The sequence below is a fragment of the Rutidosis leptorrhynchoides genome, chromosome 5 (genome assembly GCF_046630445.1).
Source record: "Rutidosis leptorrhynchoides isolate AG116_Rl617_1_P2 chromosome 5, CSIRO_AGI_Rlap_v1, whole genome shotgun sequence".
NCBI lineage: Eukaryota > Viridiplantae > Streptophyta > Magnoliopsida > Asterales > Asteraceae > Rutidosis > Rutidosis leptorrhynchoides.
In genome coordinates, this window is record NC_092337.1 from 86933013 (window position 1) to 86941958 (window position 8946).

The window sequence follows — 8946 nt, forward strand, 5'->3', positions numbered from 1 at the left end:
GAATGTATAGATTATTATGAGATTTTGGAAATGGACCCATAAAGTCAATACCCCAAATGTCAAATACTTCACATACTTGAATGACATTTTGTGGCATTTCATCACGTTGACTTATTTTTCCGGCCCTTTGACAAGCATCACAGGATTTGCAAAGAAGGTGTGCGTCTTTGAAAATTGTAGGCCAATAGAATCCAGCATCGTAAACTTTTCTTGCTGTGAGTTGAGGTCCATAATGCCCTCCTGTTGGTCCTGTGTGACAATGGTTTAAGATTTGACTAGCTTCATCTCCGAATACACATCGGCGTATTATTCCATTGGGACAACTTTTAAACAAATGTGGATCTTCCCAGAAATAGTGTTTTATATCACTAAAGAATTTCTTTCGTTTTTGGTACGATAATCCTTTTTCAAGGAATCCACATACTAAATAGTTTGCATAGTCTGCAAACCATAGATTTTCATTATAATCTATCTTTAATAGATATTCATCAGGAAAGTTGTCTTGTATGGCCGAATCATTTAGAACTTCTAATTCGGGATTTTCAAGACGAGAAAGATGATCAGCGGCGAGATTTTCTGCTCCCTTTTTATCTCGGATTTCAATATCGAACTCTTGTAAAAGTAAGATCGAACGGATTAATCTTAGTTTGGCATCTTGTTTCGAAAATAGGTATCTAAGAGCAGAATGGTCGGTATAGACCACCGTTTTAGCTAGAACGAGATATGAACAAAATTTGTCAAAAGCAAAGACAATAGCAAGGAGTTCTTTTTCAGTAGTTGTATAATTAGTTTGTGCTCCTTGTAACGTCTTACTAGCGTAATAAATAGGTTGAAATCGTTTTTAAATCCTTTGTCCTAAAACGGCTCTCATTGCAAAATCACTTGCATCGCACATTAGTTCAAACGGTAGATTCCAATTTGGAGTTATCATGATCGGCGCATTAGTGAGTTTTTCTTTAAGAATATTAAAAGATTTGATACATTCATCTGAAAAGATGAATGGAGCATCTTTTTCTAGGAGTTTATTCATAGGAGTGGCAATTTTAGAAAAATCTTTTATGAAACGTCGGTAAAAACTGGCATGCCCTAGAAAACTCCTAACTCCTCTAACATTGGTGGGATGTGGAAGTTTAGCAATTACATCTACTTTAGCTCTATCCACTTCAATTCCTTCCTTTGAAATTTTATGACCAAGAACGATGCCTTCTTTAACCATGAAATGGCATTTCTCCCAATTAAGTACTAGATTTGATTGTTCACATCTAATAAGCATTCTTTCAAGATTAACTAGACATGATTTAAATATATCAACGAAGACTGAAAAGTCATCCATGAAAACTTCCATGCATTCTTCTATCATGTCGTGAAAAATCGCCATCATGCACCTTTGAAAGGTTGCAGGGGCGTTGCAAAGTCCAAATGGCATGCGTTTGTAAGCAAAAGTACCATAAGGGCACGTGAATGTGGTTTTCTCTTGATCTTCGGGTGCTATTGGAATTTGAAAATATCCGGAAAAACCGTCAAGAAAACAATAGTAACTATTTTCGGCTAATCTTTCCAACATTTGATCAATGAAAGGTAAGGGAAAGTGATCTTTTCTGGTGGCGTCATTTAATTTTCTATAATTAATACAAACACGCCATCCTGTTACAGTCCTAGTAGGAATAAGTTCATTTTTCTCATTTGTGATGACAGTCATGCCACCCTTCTTAGGTATGCATTGAACTGGGCTTACCCATGGACTATCAGAGATTGAATAAATTAAACCTGCATCTAGCAGTTTAATAATTTCTTTCTTAACAACATCTTGCATATTATGATTTAGTCTTCTTTGGCGTTGAACATACGTTTTATGACCTTCTTCCATAAGGATTTTATGTGTGCAATACGAAGGACTTATTCCTTTAATATCATGAATTTTCCATGCAATAGTTAGTTTATGAACTTTTAGCACAGAAATGAGTTGAGATTTTTCATTTTCAGTAAGAGAAGACGATATTATTACAGGTAATTCAGATTCACCATGTAAATAAGCGTATTCCAAATGGTTTAGAAGTGGCTTTAACTCTAATGTCGGTGGTTCTTCTATCGATGATTTATATCGATATATGTCTTCCTCTTTTAGTATTTGAATTTCTTCTGTTGTTGGTTCATATCCATTAGCCATAAGTGTAGCTAACATTTTAGTTTCATCAATTGGTTCAGTTCCTTCTCCTAAAGAACATTCTCCTGTTCCTTGTAATTCTGGAAATTCTTCTAACAATTCTGCATGTGAATCTATAGTTTGAATATAATAACATGTATCATCTGCAGATTGCGGTTGTTGCATGGCTCTATCAACAGAAAAGGTAACACTCTCGTCCTCTATACTTAGGGTCAGTTTCTTACCGAACACGTCTATTATTGCTTTAGCCGTGTTTAAAAATGGTCTTCCTAATATGAGAGGTACTCGAGAATCTTCTTCCATGTCCAGAATAAAAAAATCTACTAGAAATACTAAAGTACCAATTTTAACTAGCATGTTCTCTATTATCCCTCTAGGATATTTTACTGATCTATCTGCTAGTTGTATGCTTATTTGTGTTGGTTTCAATTCTCCGAGGTCTAGTTTAGCGTACAGTGAATACGGAATTAAATTTATACTAGCACCTAAATCTGTCAATGCTTCTATTGAACTAAGACTACCCAAAAAACATGGAATTGTGAAACTTCCTGGATCTGATAATTTTTCTGGCATCTTATTCAAAAGCACTGCAGAACAATTAGCATTCATAGTAACAGCCGAGAGTTCTTCCATTTTCTTTGTATTCGTGATTAGATCTTTCAGGAATTTAGCATATCTAGGCATTCCTGAAATTACATCAATGAAAGGAAGATTTACATTTATTTATTTAAACATATCCAAAAATTTAGATTGCTCGGCTTCAAGTCTCTCTTTTCTCATTTTACTCGGGTAAGGAAGTGGTGGTTGGTATGGTTTAACATAAGGTTTAGCCTTAACTGTGTTATCTTCATTAACCTTTTCAACTACCAGTTCTGTTTCCTTATCTTGATCAGGTTGTGGTTCTTGTGGAGTAGGAATAGCTTCATCAGAAATTACAGGCATTTCAGGTGGTTTAAGTGTAATACCACCTCTTGTGGTAATAGCTTTAGCTGTTTCATTCCGGGGGTTAGCATTTGTATCACTAGGTAAACTTCCCGGTTTTCTTTCACCTATCAACCTTGCTAGGTTGCTCACTTCTTGTTCCAAATTTTGAATAGAAGCTTGTTGATTTCTAAATGCTTGAGCATTTTGTTCATTGGTTTGTTTCTAAGATGTGAAAAACTGAGTTTGAGATTCAACTAGCTTCGACATCATATCTTCTAAATTTAGCTTTTTATCATCGGTTTGTGGTGGTTTATTTGAAAAATAGGTCTTTGCTGATTGTAAGTATTGTTAGATACTTGTTGATTGCTTGGACCTTGGTGGTTGTTGTATGGAACATTTCGGTTATAGTTCTGATTTTGATTGTAGATTGGTCTTGGCGGTTGATAATTATTCTGATAATTATTTCCAGGCCTTTGGTTTATGTATGAAACATTCTCTCTTTGTTCCATTGTTAGTTCAATACTGAGACAATCTTTTGTTAAATGTGGTCCTCCACACTGCTCACAACTAATTCGTATTGAATGTATATACTTAGTTATCTTTTCCATTCGTCTCTCGACAGCATCTATCTTTGTAGAAATGGAATCTAAGTCATGGCTAGAATCGGCTCTAGCTGCTTTAGATTATCTAACAATATCTTTTTCTTGGTGCCACTCATGTGAGTGGGAAGCAGTGTTATCAATAATTTTATAAGCATCAGTTGCGGTTTTCTTCTTAATGGAACCACCAGCTGCTATGTCGATGTCTTTTCATGTAGTGATGTCGCATCCTTGGTAGAATATTTGTACTATTTGACAAGTGTCTAAACCATGTTGCGGACATCCTCTTAATAACTTTCCAAATCTTTTTCATGCCTCATATAGAGTTTCATTTGGCTTTTGTGTGAACGTAATAATTTCTCCTTGAAGTCTTATGGCTTTAGATGCAGGAAAGAATTGTTTAAGAAAATTTTCAACTAAGACATCCCATGTATCAATTGCCCCTTCAGGTAACGATTCTAACCAATCTTTGACTTCTCCCTTTAAAGTCCAGGGAAATAACATGAGATATATCTGTTCATCCTCCACTTCTTTTATTTTAAATAGAGTACAGATCCTATTAAATGTACGAAGATGTTCGTTTGGATCTTCCTTCGGCGCACCACTAAATTGGCATTGATTAATTACCATGTGTAGGATTTGTCCTTTGATTTCATAATCTGGCGCATTAATGTCTGGTTGAGTAATTGCGTGACCTTGGCCAGTGCGTTTAGCTCTCATTCGGTCTTCCATACTTAGAGGTTCCAGATTTTCCATAATTGAATTTGTTGAATCTGAATCACTATAGGATTCTGATTTAATGGTAGGTTCCTCTACAATCTTTATTTGAATGATTGGTGGTTCCGGAGGAAAGATTAATGGTTCAGGATCTCTGAATTGTCCCTGAATATCCTCCGGATTCTCAATTGTGAGGTCGAGTTCAAAAAATGGATTATCGGAAATTTGAATTGGAGTACTTGGTAGACTAGATGACGATTCTAAAGAAAAATCAACGGCGACAATATTTGCTAGATGTCTTGATCGAGTTACAGGTGGTGAACGTACAAAAGGTGGTGAACGTTTTGCTCGGTGCATTCACTGAATATCATATTAGTTATAAAAGATAAAAATTATATAAGTTATCAAATTAATAGACTTTTCTGCCCACGTTTCGAATAGTCAAAAGATGTAGCAGGGAGCCAGAACCCTTTAAATCGGAAGCTCACAACTCAGCCACTAACAAATCCAACTATTACTACGAAGCAGAAAATTTGGATGTCTATCAATTTAACCGCTTAAAATAATTTTTCGTTGAAATTTAAAGAAATTTTAGAGAAGAAATAGAAAATTCTATGTCCTAAAAACTAGATCGGTGAAAAATAAGAAAGAAAAAGAGCGTGTCGAAAAACGTCGAAAAAATATAAAAGCTTAGAGAAATACTATATCCCAAAACGGCAATAACTTAAAAAGGTACTAAAATATAAAAACGGCGTCGCAAAATTCTAAAGCACCTAAATCTTAGTCTAAAGAAAAAGCACTTAAAGGATTTTACGGCAAAGCCTAAAAATCTAGAAATAAAAATAACTATGGCAAAAACTATGACTTAAAACTAAATACGAGCGAAAAATATAAATATTACGCTAAAACAAACAAAAAGATACAAAATATAAAAAATAATCTTAAAGTTGCAAAAAGTACAATTTTATAAAAATATTATTTTTATATTATTTATTTTATAAAAGTATTAATTTTATAATTTATTAAAACTAATTAATACTTAAAATACAAATTAAATAATAAAAACTAAACTTAATTAATTTAAAATTAAACCCTAATTAGGGTTTTAATAATAATAATATTATACTTCGTAATTAATGCAGTACTAGGTTCATTCTGGCGTGTCAGAGCAGTTCATGCGGTCGTATGGATTTTATGGCTTAGGATCATGCGATCGCATGAGATCGAATACCAGGCCTGATCTTGGGCTGCTACAGTACCGGGCCTCGAGTGTTTTTATATTTTTTTTTCTGTTTTAATTTTCTGTTTTAAAATATTTATATAAAATATATATAATTTAAATAAAAACTTAATTTTTAAAAACTAAAATAAAAATACTTTTATAAATTTTTAATAACTCTTAACAACAAATATATAGATTTTTTTTTCTTTTTATATTTTTGTATTTTTAATATTTAAAACATATATATTTTTATACATAGAACTTAATAATTTTTTTTTTTGGATAACGTTTCGCTTCCGGCGTTTAAGCTGTCCCCGGCAGCAGCGCCAAAAATACTTGATGTGTGCGAGGTGGTGTATGACATAGTATTAATTTTACAAGGAAATACTATTAAATACGATACAATTTTACACAAGTGATTTATTTATTTATAGAGTGGATATACCTAAACCTTGCTACAACACTTATAGGCAGTGTACCTAATCGTACAGTAGTGTAGTTTTTAGTAAGTCATGTTCGTTCCACGGGGATCTTTTAAACAAGCTTAACGCTATATTTTTAAAAACTATATTTGTAAAAATATAAAAATATATAAGTAATATTATTATTATAACAAGAGGGGTTTTTACCGTTTAATGACCGGTTTGTTGATTTTAAAACTTTAGTCACAGTTAAAACGTAATGTAAAATATTAAAAATAAATATAACTTAATTTTAAGCGTAAAGTAAATAACAATGATAAAAGTGCGATAAATAAAAGTGCGATAAAATAAAATTGCGATAATTAAAGAGTACGATAATTAAAAATGCAATTAAATAAAATGACAATAAATAAAAGTGCGATAACTAAAAGTGCAATTAAATATGAAATATATAAATTATGCTTATTTAAACTTCCGTAATCATGATGTTCGACGTATTGTTTTTAATTTATTCCCATGGGTTAATTGTCCTTTGTCCTGGATTATTTGATATGTCCGATTTGTCCATAATAGTCCATTAGTCATAATCATAAAGTGCGAAAGTCTTCGTCAAATTATTATTATTCCCGAACTCAAATATTCCAACTAATTGGGGACTTAAACTGTAACAAGGTCTTAATACTTTGTTTAATAATTACACCAGGATATCGATTGCGTGTAACCCAAGGTTTTAATACTTTGTTATCAATTATGCCAAGTGTCCTTGTACGTAATTCACCCCTGTTTTAATAAGTCTATTAACTATTAATCCATTCCCGTGTCCGGTTAAATGAACGATTATTCGTACATATAAATATCCCGCCCATCGTGTCCGATCGAGTGTATATGGTTATTTATAGGTACGTCCAATTATAAATCTTTATACTAAATTAACAAACTATCATTTAATTAAACAAATATAAAGCCCATTAATAGCCCATATTCTAATTTCCACAAGTGTCGTTATTTTGTCCAAACCCCAATTATGGTACAATGCCCAATTACCCAATTTTAAATATTTTAGCCCAACATCATGATTACTTTGGCTTAAATAAGCATAATAATAACTTAGCTACGAGACATTAAATTAAAAATAACATTAACCATAACTTACAGTGATTAAAAATAGCGTAGCGTTACACGGACAGAATTTCGACTTACACCCTTATAACATTCGCTAACATACCCTTATTATTAGAATTTAAAATTAAAATTAAAATTAAAATTAAAATATAATATATATATATATATATATATATATATATATATATATATATATATATATATATATATATATATATATATATATATATATATATATTTACGTATGAGTAAGAAGAAGGAAAAAGATGTTTATTTGATCAACCAAACTACGAATTTATAGGGGTGTCGCCTGGATATCAGGGCCATGCGATCGCATGGAAAATAAGCCTACAGGCCATGCGATCGCATGGAGGTAGGTATCAGCTCACATGAGTTTGTTTTCTTGTTTGTCGACGTTTATAATATATAATATAATATATATATTAATTTTAAGAATTAATTATATATTATATTATATTCATGTGCATAGTTGACTTGTAATTTTTAGTCCGTTGCGTCGAGCGTTGAGAGTTGACTTTGGTCCCGGTTTCGGATTTTCGAACGTCCTTGCGTATAATTTAATATCTTGTACTTTGCATTTCGCGTCTTGTACTCTTGTAATTTTGAGACGTTTCTCATCAATAATTGGAACCACTTTGATTGTACTTTATACTTTTGAGCTTTTTGGTCATTTGCGTCTTCAATTTGTCGAATCTGTCTTTTATCTTCACCTTTTATTATTTAAACGAATATCACTTGTAAATAGAACAATTGCAACTAAAAGCTTGTCTTTCTTGAGGGATAATGTTATAAAATATATGTTCGTTTTTAGCATTATCAATATATAACACAAGTATGGATATAATTTCATTGTACTACTTCTAATATTAACATTAACATTAGTGATGTTGATAATCTATAGATACGAATATGATATATATAGATTAATATTGTATTACTATTATTATTAATAATATTAATAATATTATTATTATTATCAATAATATTGATATTATTAGTATCATCGTTATTAACAATATTATGGTATACATTCTATAGTAGTTATTATCATTATCATTAGTAATATTATTATCACTATCATATTATTTTATATTTGTTAAAAGTATTATCATTATAGTTATAGATATATATACTAATAAGATTAGTTATAATATATGAATATAAGTATATAAAAAAATAAGAACTATACAAACACAAATATAAATATAAATAGATATATAAAGATACATATTAGGAACTCAGTAATTATATTATAAAGATAATTATTAATAGTATTATTTACTACTAATATTATATATCAATAAAACCAATTATTAATATTGATATCAATAATAATATTATTATAATTATTAAGTTGTTATCTTAACATTGTTATTATTAGGATAATTATTATTAATTTTATTATTATGTTATTATTATTAATAATAACCAGTATTTTTATTATTTAATCATAATAGAAATATATTTTTAGTTTTATAATTAAAAGAATTAAATATATATTAGATATAAATAAATACTGAAAAATAGTGCAAGATAACATAAATTTAACAACAAAAATAATCAAATATATTTACGTGTATTACAGACTGTAATCTATCATTATCAGTAAATATTTATTTTTTTACTAAAAATTTAATCATATAAATTATAATGACGATTGAATTGGTACGATTAACTGTTTTCAATTTTTGTTTCTGTTGATTGTTTGTTATACGTCTAATTCATCAACATTATCAAACAAAATCCCTTCTGTAT

General features: G+C 30.4%; 1 non-coding gene across 1 annotated transcript; it reads left to right on the forward strand.

Moving 5' to 3' along the window:
* Window positions 1-3952: 3952 nt before the first annotated feature.
* LOC139851200 (small nucleolar RNA R71) lies at window positions 3953-4059 on the forward strand. The gene has a single exon (XR_011760555.1). It is a non-coding gene; the product is annotated as a small nucleolar RNA R71 (small nucleolar RNA).
* Window positions 4060-8946: the final 4887 nt, after the last annotated feature.